This window comes from Microcaecilia unicolor, chromosome 7 (genome assembly GCF_901765095.1).
Source record: "Microcaecilia unicolor chromosome 7, aMicUni1.1, whole genome shotgun sequence".
Lineage (NCBI taxonomy): Eukaryota > Metazoa > Chordata > Amphibia > Gymnophiona > Siphonopidae > Microcaecilia > Microcaecilia unicolor.
Window position 1 is genome coordinate 188,701,188 of NC_044037.1, and position 12,478 is coordinate 188,713,665.

Sequence of the window (12,478 nt, forward strand, 5' to 3'; positions counted from 1 at the left end):
GAGGAGCAGTCTTAAACTATACATATAAGCGAATCTTGCACTTATCAGTGGTGCGCTAAACCAAAGATTGTCCCCATCCCCATAGAAATTGATGGCGCTTATCCAACATGCACTTAAATGGAGTGCACTGTATATATATATCAGTGGCGTACCAAGGGGGGGGGGCGGTCCGCCCCGGGTGCCAGTGGGTGGGGGGTGCTCCGCTCCCGCTGCCGTTCCCGCGGCGCCGCACATTAAAAAAAAACGGCGAAGCAGCGTCGCAGGCAGCGCCCCTCGTGCCCTGCTTGTAAAAAAAAAAAAAATCAAATCTCCTTCCTTCTCCTCCACGTCTTGACGTCGACTCGGGCCTTCCAATCAAATTGATTGGAAGGCCCGAGTCGACGTCAAGACGAGGAGAAGGAAGGAAATTTGATTTTTTTTTTTTACAAGCAGGGCACGAGGCGCTGCCTGCGACGCTGCTTCGCCGGTTTTAACGGGACTGAGGTGGGGAAGGAGAGGGGCGAAAGGGACTCAGGTGGGGGTGTTCAGAGGGGAGAAGGGGACTGGGGTGGGGGTCTCAGACAGGGGAGGGGAGAAAGGGACTGGGGTGGGGATCGCAGAGGGGAGAAGGACTGGGGTGGGGGTGTTCAGAGGGGAAAAGGGGAGGGGAGAAGGGGACTGGGGTGGGGATCTCAGACAGGGGAGGGGAGAAGGGGACTGGGGTGGGGGTCTCAGACAGGGGAGGGGAGAAGAGGACTGGGGTGGGGATCGCAGAGGGGAGAAGGACTGGGGTGGGGGTGTTCAGAAGGGAAGAGGGGAGAAGGGGACTGGGTGGGGATCTCAGACAGGGGAGGGGAGAAGGGGACTGGGGTGGGGATCTCAGAGGGGAGAAGGGGACTGGGGTGGGGATCGCAGAGGGGAGAAGGACTGGGGTGGGGGTGTTCAGAGGGAAAAGGGGAGGGGAGAAGGGGACTGGGGTGGTCTCAGACAGGGGAGGGGAGAAGGGGACTGGGGTGGGGATCGCAGAGGGGAGAAGGACTGGGGTGGGGGTGTTCAGAGGGGAAAAGGGGAGGGGAGAAGGGGACTAGGGTGGGGGTCTCAGACAGGGGAGGGGAGAAAGGGACTGGGGTGGGGATCGCAGAGGGGAGAAGGACTGGGGTGGGGGTGTTCAGAGGGGAAAAGGGGAGGGGAGAAGGGGACTGGGGTGGGGATCTCAGACAGGGGAGGGGAGAAGGGGACTGGGGTGGGGATCTCAGAGGGGAGAAGGGGAAAGGGGAGGGGAGAAGGGGACTGGGGTGGGGATCGCAGAGGGGAGAAGGACTGGGGTGGGGGTGTTCAGAGGGGAAGAGGGGAGAAGGGGACTGGGGTGGGGATCTCAGACAGGGGAGGGGAGAAGGGGACTGGGGTGGGGATCTCAGAGGGGAGAAGGGGACTGGGGTGGGGATCGCAGAGGGGAGAAGGACTGGGGTGGGGGTGTTCAGAGGGAAAAGGGGAGGGGGTCTCAGACAGGGGAGGGGAGAAAGGGACTGGGGTGGGGATCGCAGAGGGGAGAAGGACTGGGGTGGGGGTGTTCAGAGGGGAAAAGGGGAGGGGAGAAGGGGACTGGGGTGGGGATCTCAGACAGGGGAGGGGAGAAGGGGACTGGGGTGGGGATCTCAGAGGGGAGAAGGGGAAAGGGGAGGGGAGAAGGGGACTGGGGTGGGGATCGCAGAGGGGAGAAGGACTGGGGTGGGGGTGTTCAGGAGGGGAAGAGGGGAGAAGGGGACTGGGGTGGGGATCTCAGACAGGGGAGGGGAGAAGGGGACTGGGGTGGGGATCTCAGAGGGGAGAAGGGGACTGGGGTGGGGATCGCAGAGGGGAGAAGGACTGGGGGTGGGGGTGTTCAGAGGGAAAAGGGGAGGGGGTCTCAGACAGGGGAGGGGAGAAGGGGACTGGGGTGGGGATCTCAGACAGGGGAGGGGAGAAGGGGACTGGGGTGGGGGTCTCAGAGAGGGGAGGGGAGAAGGGGACTGGGGTGGGGATCGCAGAGGGGAGAAGGACTGGGGTGGGGGTGTTCAGAGGGGAAAGGGGAGGGGAGAAGGGGACTGGGGTGGGGATCTCAGAGGGGAGAAGGGGACTGGGGAGGGGAGAAGGGGACTGGGGTGGGGGTGTCCAGAGGAGAGAAGGGGACTGGGGTGGGGGTCTCAGACAGGGGAGGGGAGAAGGGGACTGTGGTGGGGGTCTCAGACAGGAGAAGGGGAGGGGAGAAGGGGACTGGGGTGGGGTGTTCAGAGGGGAGAAGGGGGCTGGAACTGGGGGCTGAAAAAAGGGGCAGAGAGAGAGAGGGAACAGATCCTAGATGGAAGGGGGAGCGAGAGGGAGGGCAGACCCTGGATGGATGGGAGAGGGAGGGCAAATGGTGGATTGAAGGGGCAGAGAGAAAGGGCAGGCAGTGGATGGAAAGGACGGCAGAGAGGGCAGACACTGGATGGCAGAGAGAGAGAGTGTGAAGACAGATGCTGGATGGAAGGAAGACGGTGAAAAGAAGATGAGGAAAGCAGAAACCAGAGAGAACAAACTGTAAATAAAATATATTTTTTTATTTTTTTTGCTTTAGGATAAAGTATTGTAGATGTATTAAATGTTTATAATAGAACATGTAAATAAGGTAATCTTTTTATTGACTAATTTTAATACATTTTGACTAACTTTCGGAGAACAAAACCCCCTTCCTCAGGTCAGGATAGGATACTGTAACAGCACTATACTGTACTGACCCGAGGACGGAGGTTTTGGCCTCTGAAAGCTAAATGTATTAGTCCAATAAAATGGTATTATTTTACTTTCTACATTTGTTTTATTTCTATTTGTTAATTTGTAAAGTGGTGATTGGTACTTGTTAGTTTTTTTTCAAATTTACATCTGCTGTCTTTATATTTTGCACAGTACTAGGGGATAGTTTCTGTTTCTGTGGTGTTGCATTGTATGCAGAATCTGGCATTGGGGGTTCAGTTTAATTTTTGTCTAAATAGAAAGTTTATGATTACTTATTCTATAGTGGATTAGGGTGTATCTGTGTTTGTGAAAAAGACATGGCTTTCAGTTGGCATTGACTGTGCAGGATCTATGATCTGTACTATTCTGTCTGGTTTCGTTTTACAATAGGTGAATTGATGTTCTAGTGCTCACTGTAGTGTTTAAGATGCTTTCCTTTTCCTTGTGTGACTCGTAGAAATGACTGCTTATGGTATGGTAGAATTGCTCTATAGGTCCTGAGTGTTTTGTATTCTCGGCATGCCTAGTACTGGATTGGGGGGGGGGGGGGTGTTAAAAAATGACCGGCCCCGGGTGTCAACTACCCTAGGTACGCCACTGATATATATATATATATATATATATATACACACACACAAGAAGAACTCGATAGATATAGCAGTGAAATAGAAATTGGCACTGGCTCAACCCTAGAATTTTATGCCACACTTTAAAAAAAAATCTATCTATCTATCTATCTATCTATCTATATTTATTTATTTAAAAAGTGTGGCATAAAATTCTAGGGTTGAGCCAGTGCCAATTTCTATTTCACTGCTATATCTATCGAGTTCTTCATGTTTTTGTGAGGTTGTTTTAATAGTTTCATACAAGTGCACTACATGGTTATTTTTAGTACCTTTTAATATCTGGTTCATGTCAATGCAAATATACTCCCCTGTTTACAAAGACACGCTAGAGGCTGCCGGTGTGGTAGTGTCAACACAGCAAATTCACTTTGAATGGGCTATGCGGCTTTGTAAACAACGGGGGGTAATGCTTATATATGTTGACCGCATTCATATAAGTTATTTTTTATATTATGAATCTCCTTCTGATAAATACCTTTTGCGTTTTAAATAGTTTCTTTCAGGAGACCTTTCACCTCACATCATTTACACACCCCCACGGTATGTTGTTTGGTTTTACACTCTTCCTTAGAGGCATGGTTTTCCTCACTTATTCAAGAATAGGGTAGGCTGGCTCTTCCAAAAACATTTCATTTGGCATATGCTGATGTTTGTTGGAAGTGTCTCCTTTAAACTTTGGATAATGACATTTGCCTTCATTTACATTTGATTTTGAAAACATCATCTACTTTTATTATAACACACATCATAAGACTCCTGAAGCAGGTGCACTGGTGCCAAAACATGGCAGCTGTGTCGAGTCTTTTGGTGACTTTTAATAAAGGTTTATACGTTTGTACAAGCGTCTCTATTGCTGTTTTTGGAAGAGCCAGCCTACTCTACTCTTGGATTTGTTCGGTTGACGTTCATAGGGACTGAGTGTTGCTCCACATTCTGTGGTTGTTCCCTATTTCCTCACTTATTCACATGATAGTCACATTCACAGTCATTCTAATTTACAGTATTTATTTTTTTAGTTACAGCATTTCCTTTCTTATTTACATTTTATTTACAGCTTATGGGTGTAAGTCACAAATTTTTCTCACAGAACCGTCATTTAGAATGAAAGTTATTTTCTGCCCATTTATTTTCTTTATTCCTTTTTCACTAGTTGTAGTGAGCCAGTTGATTAATTTCAGCATGTTCTTAGGATTTTATCACACACATACAACGGCAACACTTCATTCTATTAGTATGCATGAGCCAGCAAGGTAATTTTTTTACATATGTTTACATGATACATATTCCATTTAAATTGGTAGTTATTTTTTGGTGCCATTCACAGTCTATGGACTTAATCGATACTTTGTTGGTAACACGTTCTTGAGCACCTAATTCAGGTAAGAATTTTGTGGTCTTTCACATTATTAATTTTACTTTATACCATCACCATTACAAGGATTGGTTTGCTAGCGCAAAGTGTGGCGTAGTATCGCTCCTCATTTTTCTAAGATACAACACTCGTATTTGTTTTCTAAGATTGCACAGAGTTCTTTTTGCTACAGCTTTATAGAGGTTTAGACAACAGTTTTTTTGAGTCAACTCTGTTTCGCTGTCTCTATAGTTTTCATGTGAGTCAATATCTTAATGCGATAACCAGGAAACATTGGAGACTACATTTTTGCAGCACACATCCTTTGTTGTTTTAAACAAGAATTTTTGTTTCCCTCACATTTTACTAAACCGCACTAGCGGCTGCTGTGTGCTAATGCCAACACAGCCCATTCACTTTGAACGGGCTATAACGCCATTGCCACGGCTTAGTAAACGGGGGGGGGCTAAGTATGTTACTTTTAGTACCTCTAGGTTTTTGTTCTTTGGTTGTTTTTAGTCCTATTTGTGCCTCTCAGCTGCCCTTTTCTTTCAAGACTGCAACACTCTACAGTGTCGCGATTTTTATATATATTTCTTCATATCATTTATATTTTTCTTTTAATTAACAGGATTTTCTCCAGGTCTCATTTGCATAGTTGACAGGTACTTTTAATCTGCACTAAGGGCATTGCAAAACAAGAAGGAAACCTCTAAGGAAATGCAAAACAAACCAGGAGAGAGTAGAGGTTGGCCAAATGACAAGCCAGTGTGAAGATGTTGCTTGAAAATTCCTTTAATCAAAGCACAAGGAAAAGGACCCGACACAGGTGTGGTAGTCTCTTTGGTACTTGTGCTTTTTAGGCATCATATAGCCTGCTGATATTGCTAATTCTACTAGCATTATTGCACCAATCAACACAACTAGTCACCAGGGGTGTAGCCAGACACCCAATTTTGGGTAGGCCTGGGCCCAAGATGGGTGGGCAGAACTCCGCCTTGTCCTACCAGTGATTTGGTCTCTCCCTCTCTCACCTGCATGACATGTGGTCTCTCAAACATCCCCTCTCCCCCGCATACCTTTTAAATAGCAGATTTTTACCGCCAGCAAGCAGCAACTAATACACACTGCTCATGTTGGCCCCACAGCCTTCCCTCTGATGTAACTTCCTATTTCCGCAAAGGTGGGAATACATCAGAGGGAAGACTGTGGGGCTGGTGAGAGCAGTATGTATTAGTTGCTGCTCGCTGCAAGCGAAGATCTGTTAGTTACAAGGTATGCAGGAGGGACAGTTCTTGTGAGTTTTTGGCTGGTGGGGCTTGGGGGATCCCTGCCAGTCACATCATAGGTGTGCTGCTATTGGGTGGGCCTGATCCCAAAGTGGGGCCCACCCTTGGGTACACCACTGCTGGTCGCTCTAGCTGATAGAGAGCATTATTGTGACACCTGAGGGAGGCATCTCCTTCTGCCGAAACACAGCCCATGTTGGGTCCTTCTCCTGGTGCTTTGATTAAAGAAATTTTCAAACAACATCTCCGAGTTGGCTTTTCATTTGGTCAACCTCTATTCTCTCCAGGTTTGTTTATTTTTAATGTGAAAGCATTTTCCCTTTTGACTTGTTTTTCTTTTCTGCACTGGTCACTTCTTATGGTTACTTTTTAAAGCTTCACTTTGCATAGTCACATTCCTCTCACATATCACATCAAATAGTTCACTATCACCCTTTATCCATTTTTTCATATTTTTATACACACTATTTTATACACAGTTTTTATGTAGGTTCACTTTTCCTTTAAACATTGTGATATACCCTTTTTTAGCTCATGTGCTTTTATGCCATACTTTAAAAATATATATTTTATTTATTATTGGATATATATTAATACTTTTCTCTTTTTACATATTTTACTGTTTCTTATGTGGTTTATGATACACTGGTGTATATTATGTATTTTTTTATTTCATATTTATGCTTTTGTATAATCTATTATTATTTTGCTTTTCTATTTGTGAGGACCCCTGAAGAAGGCCTACAGCCAAAACACGGCCTGTGTTAGGCCATGTATTGTCAACACATTCTACATTTTACATTGGAGAATAAACCTTAACTGTTTGAAAGCTTTATGTTTTTTTGAGAGTTTCTTTGCATCAGATGTTGCATGGTCTCCTGGGGACACCTCCATTGGAGTCTTCCACTTTTTGTTTGATTGGCTGTGTTTTATGAAAGTGTCATTCACTCTTATTTTCTTTGGCTTTTTTTTTTTCAATTGTGCAGGTTCAACAAAAACAAAATTGTTACTTTCAAAGCTTATTAGGCACCTACATGGGAACATCAGAAAAAAATTTAACTCCCAAAGCAAGTCCTATGCCTTGAGAGCAAGAAAAACGTTTTGCTCAGTGTGGCTTTTGCAATATATGGAATAACCAGCAATTTAAGGGTGTCTTTAAATGGGCCCTGCTGCAGATAACTTTAGCTGAGCTTTAGTTAAAAAAAAAAAAACCCTCAATCCATAAAAGAAAGGTATTTTTTATAATGACAACTGACTAAGACGGCCATCCTATCAGCAATCAAATTATCAGGAATATTTCAAGAATTTAGTTAAATCAAGGTTCACTGAAGAAGCCAAGGCATCCATCTCCCCCCTGAGTGTCATTTCATAAGCCACCCTTGCTCTTGCTTTCCTATATGGATATTATCAGGCTGTTCAGATGGATTTTTGTCCTAATACCATTCATGTAAAGGACGAAGACTCATGAATAAGCCAGTTACATATTCACTAGCTGCTGGTGAAGATATAACTGGTTTCCAATATCAGATCATTTATTAATGGGAGCTGTTGTCAATGCAACCTATAACTCTCAGTCACTTCATGTGCACAAGTAAACCGCTTCCTCTCAGCTTTATTTACTCCATCATTTATATCTTAAACTGACCACTCTACCTCATAACTGCAGCAGTATAGTACTGTGTAGACTAATGGTGATTTATTAAATAAATTCAACAACTTTGTGGGCCTCTTTTATCAAGCCACACTAGTGGTTCCTGTGCAGCAATGTCGACGTAGCCCATTCAAAGTGAATGGGCATTGTTGGCATTACCGCACGGGAGCCGCTAGCACAGCTTGATAAAAGAGGCCCTGTATTTGTGAATGTGTTCATTATAATTGTAATAAATACAAAGGAAAAATAACAATCAAAAGGAAGAAAACTGCTTACATCACTTTTTTAAAGAAAATAATAAGAATAGATATGTTTTCAGCAGACTGACTAACTTACATGTAAAAATTTAAGTTCAAACCACCCATATACAATCACATAATAATAATAATAATAATAATAATAATGGGATAGGAGGCAGTGTCCTGATGTAGATCAGATAGTAGGATTAAATGGTCAATATTCTCAATAGAAAAAGATAAATAGTGGGATTCCCCAGGGAGCGCTGCTTTTTAATATATATTTATAAATGATGCAGAAACAAGAACAACGAGTGAGATGATTAAATTTGTTGATGACACAAAGTTGTTCAAAGCTGTAAAATCACAAGAGGATTGTGAAAAATTGCAAGAGGACCTTATGAAAGTAAGAGACTAAGTTGCATCTTTCAAAAGAGAGAAACATCTCAAAAGCACTACAAAGTGCCAGATGGGACGTCTTTCACAGAAAAACATCCAAACTGCAATTTTTGAAACTCAGATTTGAGATGGTTTTCTCCACAGTTCATCTAAATCACAAGGGGCTATGCTGTGGGTGTGTTTGGGTGGGCCCAGAACTTGGAAGCTTTCCAGGATAATGGAACAAAGATAGAAATGTCTAGGGCAAAAATTAAGACTTTTTAACTGGACCTGTTTCAATCACGACTAAGTCACAAAAAACGTGCCCTAACTGGCCAGCTGACTACAGGAGGGGTTAAGGCATGACCCCCCCTTAATCTCCAAGTGATAACTGAACCCCTTCCACCTCCCAAAGATGTCCCAGGAGTAAGCTAGTGGTCAGTGCAGTGACTGTAGAGAAAGGGACCCAGGTCCATATCCCACTCTAATAGTACACTTGTAGTGGAAATTGTGAGCCTTTCAAAACCCACAAAATACCAACTGTACCTATAGATAGGAGACACCTATAGACAGGAAAGCTTTTGTAGTGGTGTACAGTTAGGTACAGTAGGTTTTTAAGATTTCCTGGAGGGCTCACAATACAAAATAAGGGTGTTAAGGTGTACCTGGGTCCTTTTATGTGAAGTCCACTGTACTGACCACTAGGCTGCCCCTTTACTAGGAATGGTGCCCCACACAGCTATCCCTATGACTTCGTTTTATGCACTTTTCTCTAGGACTTTTTTTTTTTTTTTTTTTTGGGACTGAGTACAAAAATGTCTTGAAATTAGCAATTTTCAAAACAAAAAAATAGACTTTTTCTGGTTCGAAAATTGCTATGTTCAGGATGAGAATTTTAGATGTTTTCATTAAAACGTCTACAATTGGACTTGGATGTCATATTGAAAATGCTCCTCCAAATGACAGATGAAATTTAATGCGAGAAAGAGAAAATGATGCATATAGGAAAGAGGAATCCAAACTATAGCTACAGGATGCCAGGTTCCACATTAGGAGCCATCATCCAGGAAAATTATCTAAGTGTCATCGTTGATAGTTTATAACCTTCTGCTCAGTTCACAGCAGTAGCTAAGAAAGCAAATAGAATATTAGGAAAGGAATGGAGAATGAAACTGAGAATAATATTATGCCTTTATATCGCTTCATGGTTTGACCACACCTCGAATATATATGCAATTTTGAACAATGCATCTCTGAAAAAGTACTGGGAAGGGAGACAAAAATGATAAAGGGGATGAGATGACTTCCCTATGAGGAAAGGCTAAAGAAGCTAGGACTCTTCAGGTAGCTGAGGGGGGATATGATAGAGGTCTGTAAAATACTGAGTAGAGTGGAATGGGTAGACATGAATCACTTGTTCACTCTTTCCAAAAATACAAGGACTACTAGGGAGGCATTCAATACAGCTACTAAATTGTAAATCTAAATCAAATCAGAGAAAATATTTCTTCACTGAATGTATAATTAAACTCTGGAATTTGATGCCAGAAAATGTTGTAAAAGCAGGCAGTGAGCAGAATTTAAAAAGGTTTGGACAAGTTCCTAAAAGAAAAGTTTATAAGCCATTATTAAGATGGACTTGGGAAAATCCACTGCTTATTCCAGCAGCATAAAATCTGTTTTACTCTTTGGGGATCTTGCCAAATACTTATAACCTAGATTGGCCACTGTTGGAAACAGGATACCAGGCTTGAGGGACCATCAGTCTGTCCCACTGTGGCAATGGATATGATCTTAATATTCAAGCACCAATTACGGGGAAAGTTATCAATGTGGGTGTGGTACATGAATGAGAGTGGACCCAGAGCCCAGATAAGACAGCAGTTGTAGGTGAAAGGAAATACGGTTTATTATGATATAGGGCATAGGAGCCAACTTTTCAAAATGATTGGGGGTGCTGAAATTTTTTTTTTATAGGTGGTGCACTCCCCCTGCCTCTCCCCCCCCCCCCCCCCGCTCCACTTTGAACCTGCAAATAGGTGGGATAAGATGGGATACAAATGCAATAAATAAATAAATAGCTCTGCCCTACCCACCCCCCATAGTCTGGCATCAGCCCTCCCTTCCCAATCCCCCGCCCAGAAACATTTTTTTTAACCTAGGCACTGCTGCAGAGCCTACCCCCCATCCAGATGCCCAACATGAAATTATAAAACTTTTTCTTTAATCTGGGCTGTGCAGAGCCCATCAGCATTATACATAAAACCTAACCAGTGCTGAGCCCTCCCCCACTCAAACACTGCCCCCCCCCCCCCCCGTCAGAGTAATCTAGATATTACAGAAATTCAGAAAATGTTTTTGTAGGTTTGTCTTTTTTTTTACCTGGGCAGCGCTCCCCTGCAGATCTGTGTGCCGCTACAGCCTCTGCTCCTGCCCCCGTGCACCGCGTACAGCACTTTGCTTCGGGCCTTCGGCGCTCCCGAGCTCTCCCCGATTCTCGCCTACGCGGGACAGGAAACTGCTGCACACTGCTGCTGCTGGGCCCGGAAATTGAAAAAATGAAGCTGTGTGCAGGGTGGGCCATGGGAGCATGCTGGGACTGGTCTGGAGCGGCTGCGCGAGACCGGACAGGAGGACCGACGAGACTCACTGGCCCACCACTGCCTAAGTTCAGGGCAGACTTCGGCGATGGCTGCTCCTTCGGCAATGGCGACTCCTCCTCTGTGCTCTGCTCTGCCTCTGTTGCAGGCTTGCAATGCAGCATGCATGATGTGATCATCCCCCGCCTATGTGGGACCGGAAACAGAGCAGAGCCAGAGAGGGAAAGCTTCCGTCGGCGAGTCAGTCCGGACTCTGGAACATTTGAAGGAGGTAGGAGGCGAGGTAGGCGGACGGGCGGACAGCACAGTGAGTGGTGCACTGCAGCAGGGCAGGGAGTCGCGTCAGGATGGTGCAGGGAGCGCTGCGGAAGAGGGACACGGCGGGACTTTATGCCCATGATGACGTCACGTGACACTGCAAATTATTGGGGGTGCTTGAGCACCCACAGTACCCACGGAGTCGGCGCCTATGATATAGGGGTCCTGTTCCATTCATAGGTAGGAGGAAAAAAATAAACACAAAAATGTTCCTACATGTAGCAAAGTTCTCCAGTGGTGTGCTCCTACAGGGCCAAGGCATACATTACTGTTTTTTCAGAAACTTGTTTCTGCTCTGGTCCACCAGAGTTACCGATATAGTCTCAAGCAGTTACTTGAGGCATAGACCAAAGTTGCAAGGGTCCAAGTTAAACTTGGCCTACCTGACTGTAGCAGTTGCAGTTCACACGTGGGTGGTGGAGGCAAATTCAGTTGGGTATCGCTGCTTCCCTCTGGGGCCTCCTTAACCTAGCTATGGCCTTAGCATTTATACTTTCTGGACCATGCCCTCCTGGCTCCACCCTTCCTGTGTCACTTCCCCCCTGAGCGAGACATTAAGTTTTAAGGTGGCTCTGACACTGTGAGAGAGTGCTATCAAGGAAGAGGGGCAGCATCCTATAGACTCCCTCACAGTGGGCTACTGTTAAGATGAGACCCTGTGCTAAAATAGCACGAATAATGGCAACTTTATGGAACACCCCTGACACGCCCCTAGCCATGCTCTCTTTTCAGATACACATAATTGAAGTTAGGCACCGTGCTTTATAGAATAGCATACAGCGCACATTTTTAAGAATGCCAATTAACATCAATAATTGGTTGTTAGCACCCAATTATTGATGTTTCTGAGCTCATTAGTCAATTTATTTGCATGCGAATCTCGGATATGTGCACAACGTTGGGCATGGTATGTAGAATGTGTGGGATAACATATGTATAAATGTAAGTGCCTAGGTTATAGAATTGCTCTTATAACTATTAGGCACACAGGTAAATTGTGCCTTTGAAAATATATCCAATAGAATAGGTAAATGAACTGTGGGGTTTCGTTTTAAATGAACAAATATATTTTTTTATCAGGAAAATAATGTATTAATTTATTCCTATTTGGTTTCAGATCACTTTCATCACTGAGACAACTTATGAGCTGAAGAATAATTATGCACACCTGGGCCAATGAATATGCCTAATTGCACATAATTACATTACAATACAGGAAATGGATTGTCTTATTGTGGTAATGAAAGAAATGAACAGTAAAAAAAGGCAAAGGCCCAAATCAAGATTTTTAAC

At 44.5% G+C, this 12,478-nt stretch overlaps 1 protein-coding gene across 1 annotated transcript in view; it reads right to left on the reverse strand.

Annotated features, from left to right (window-relative positions):
* Positions 1 to 12,478, reverse strand: part of SPAG16 (sperm associated antigen 16) — a 932,486-nt gene that overhangs the window by 323,783 nt on the left and 596,225 nt on the right.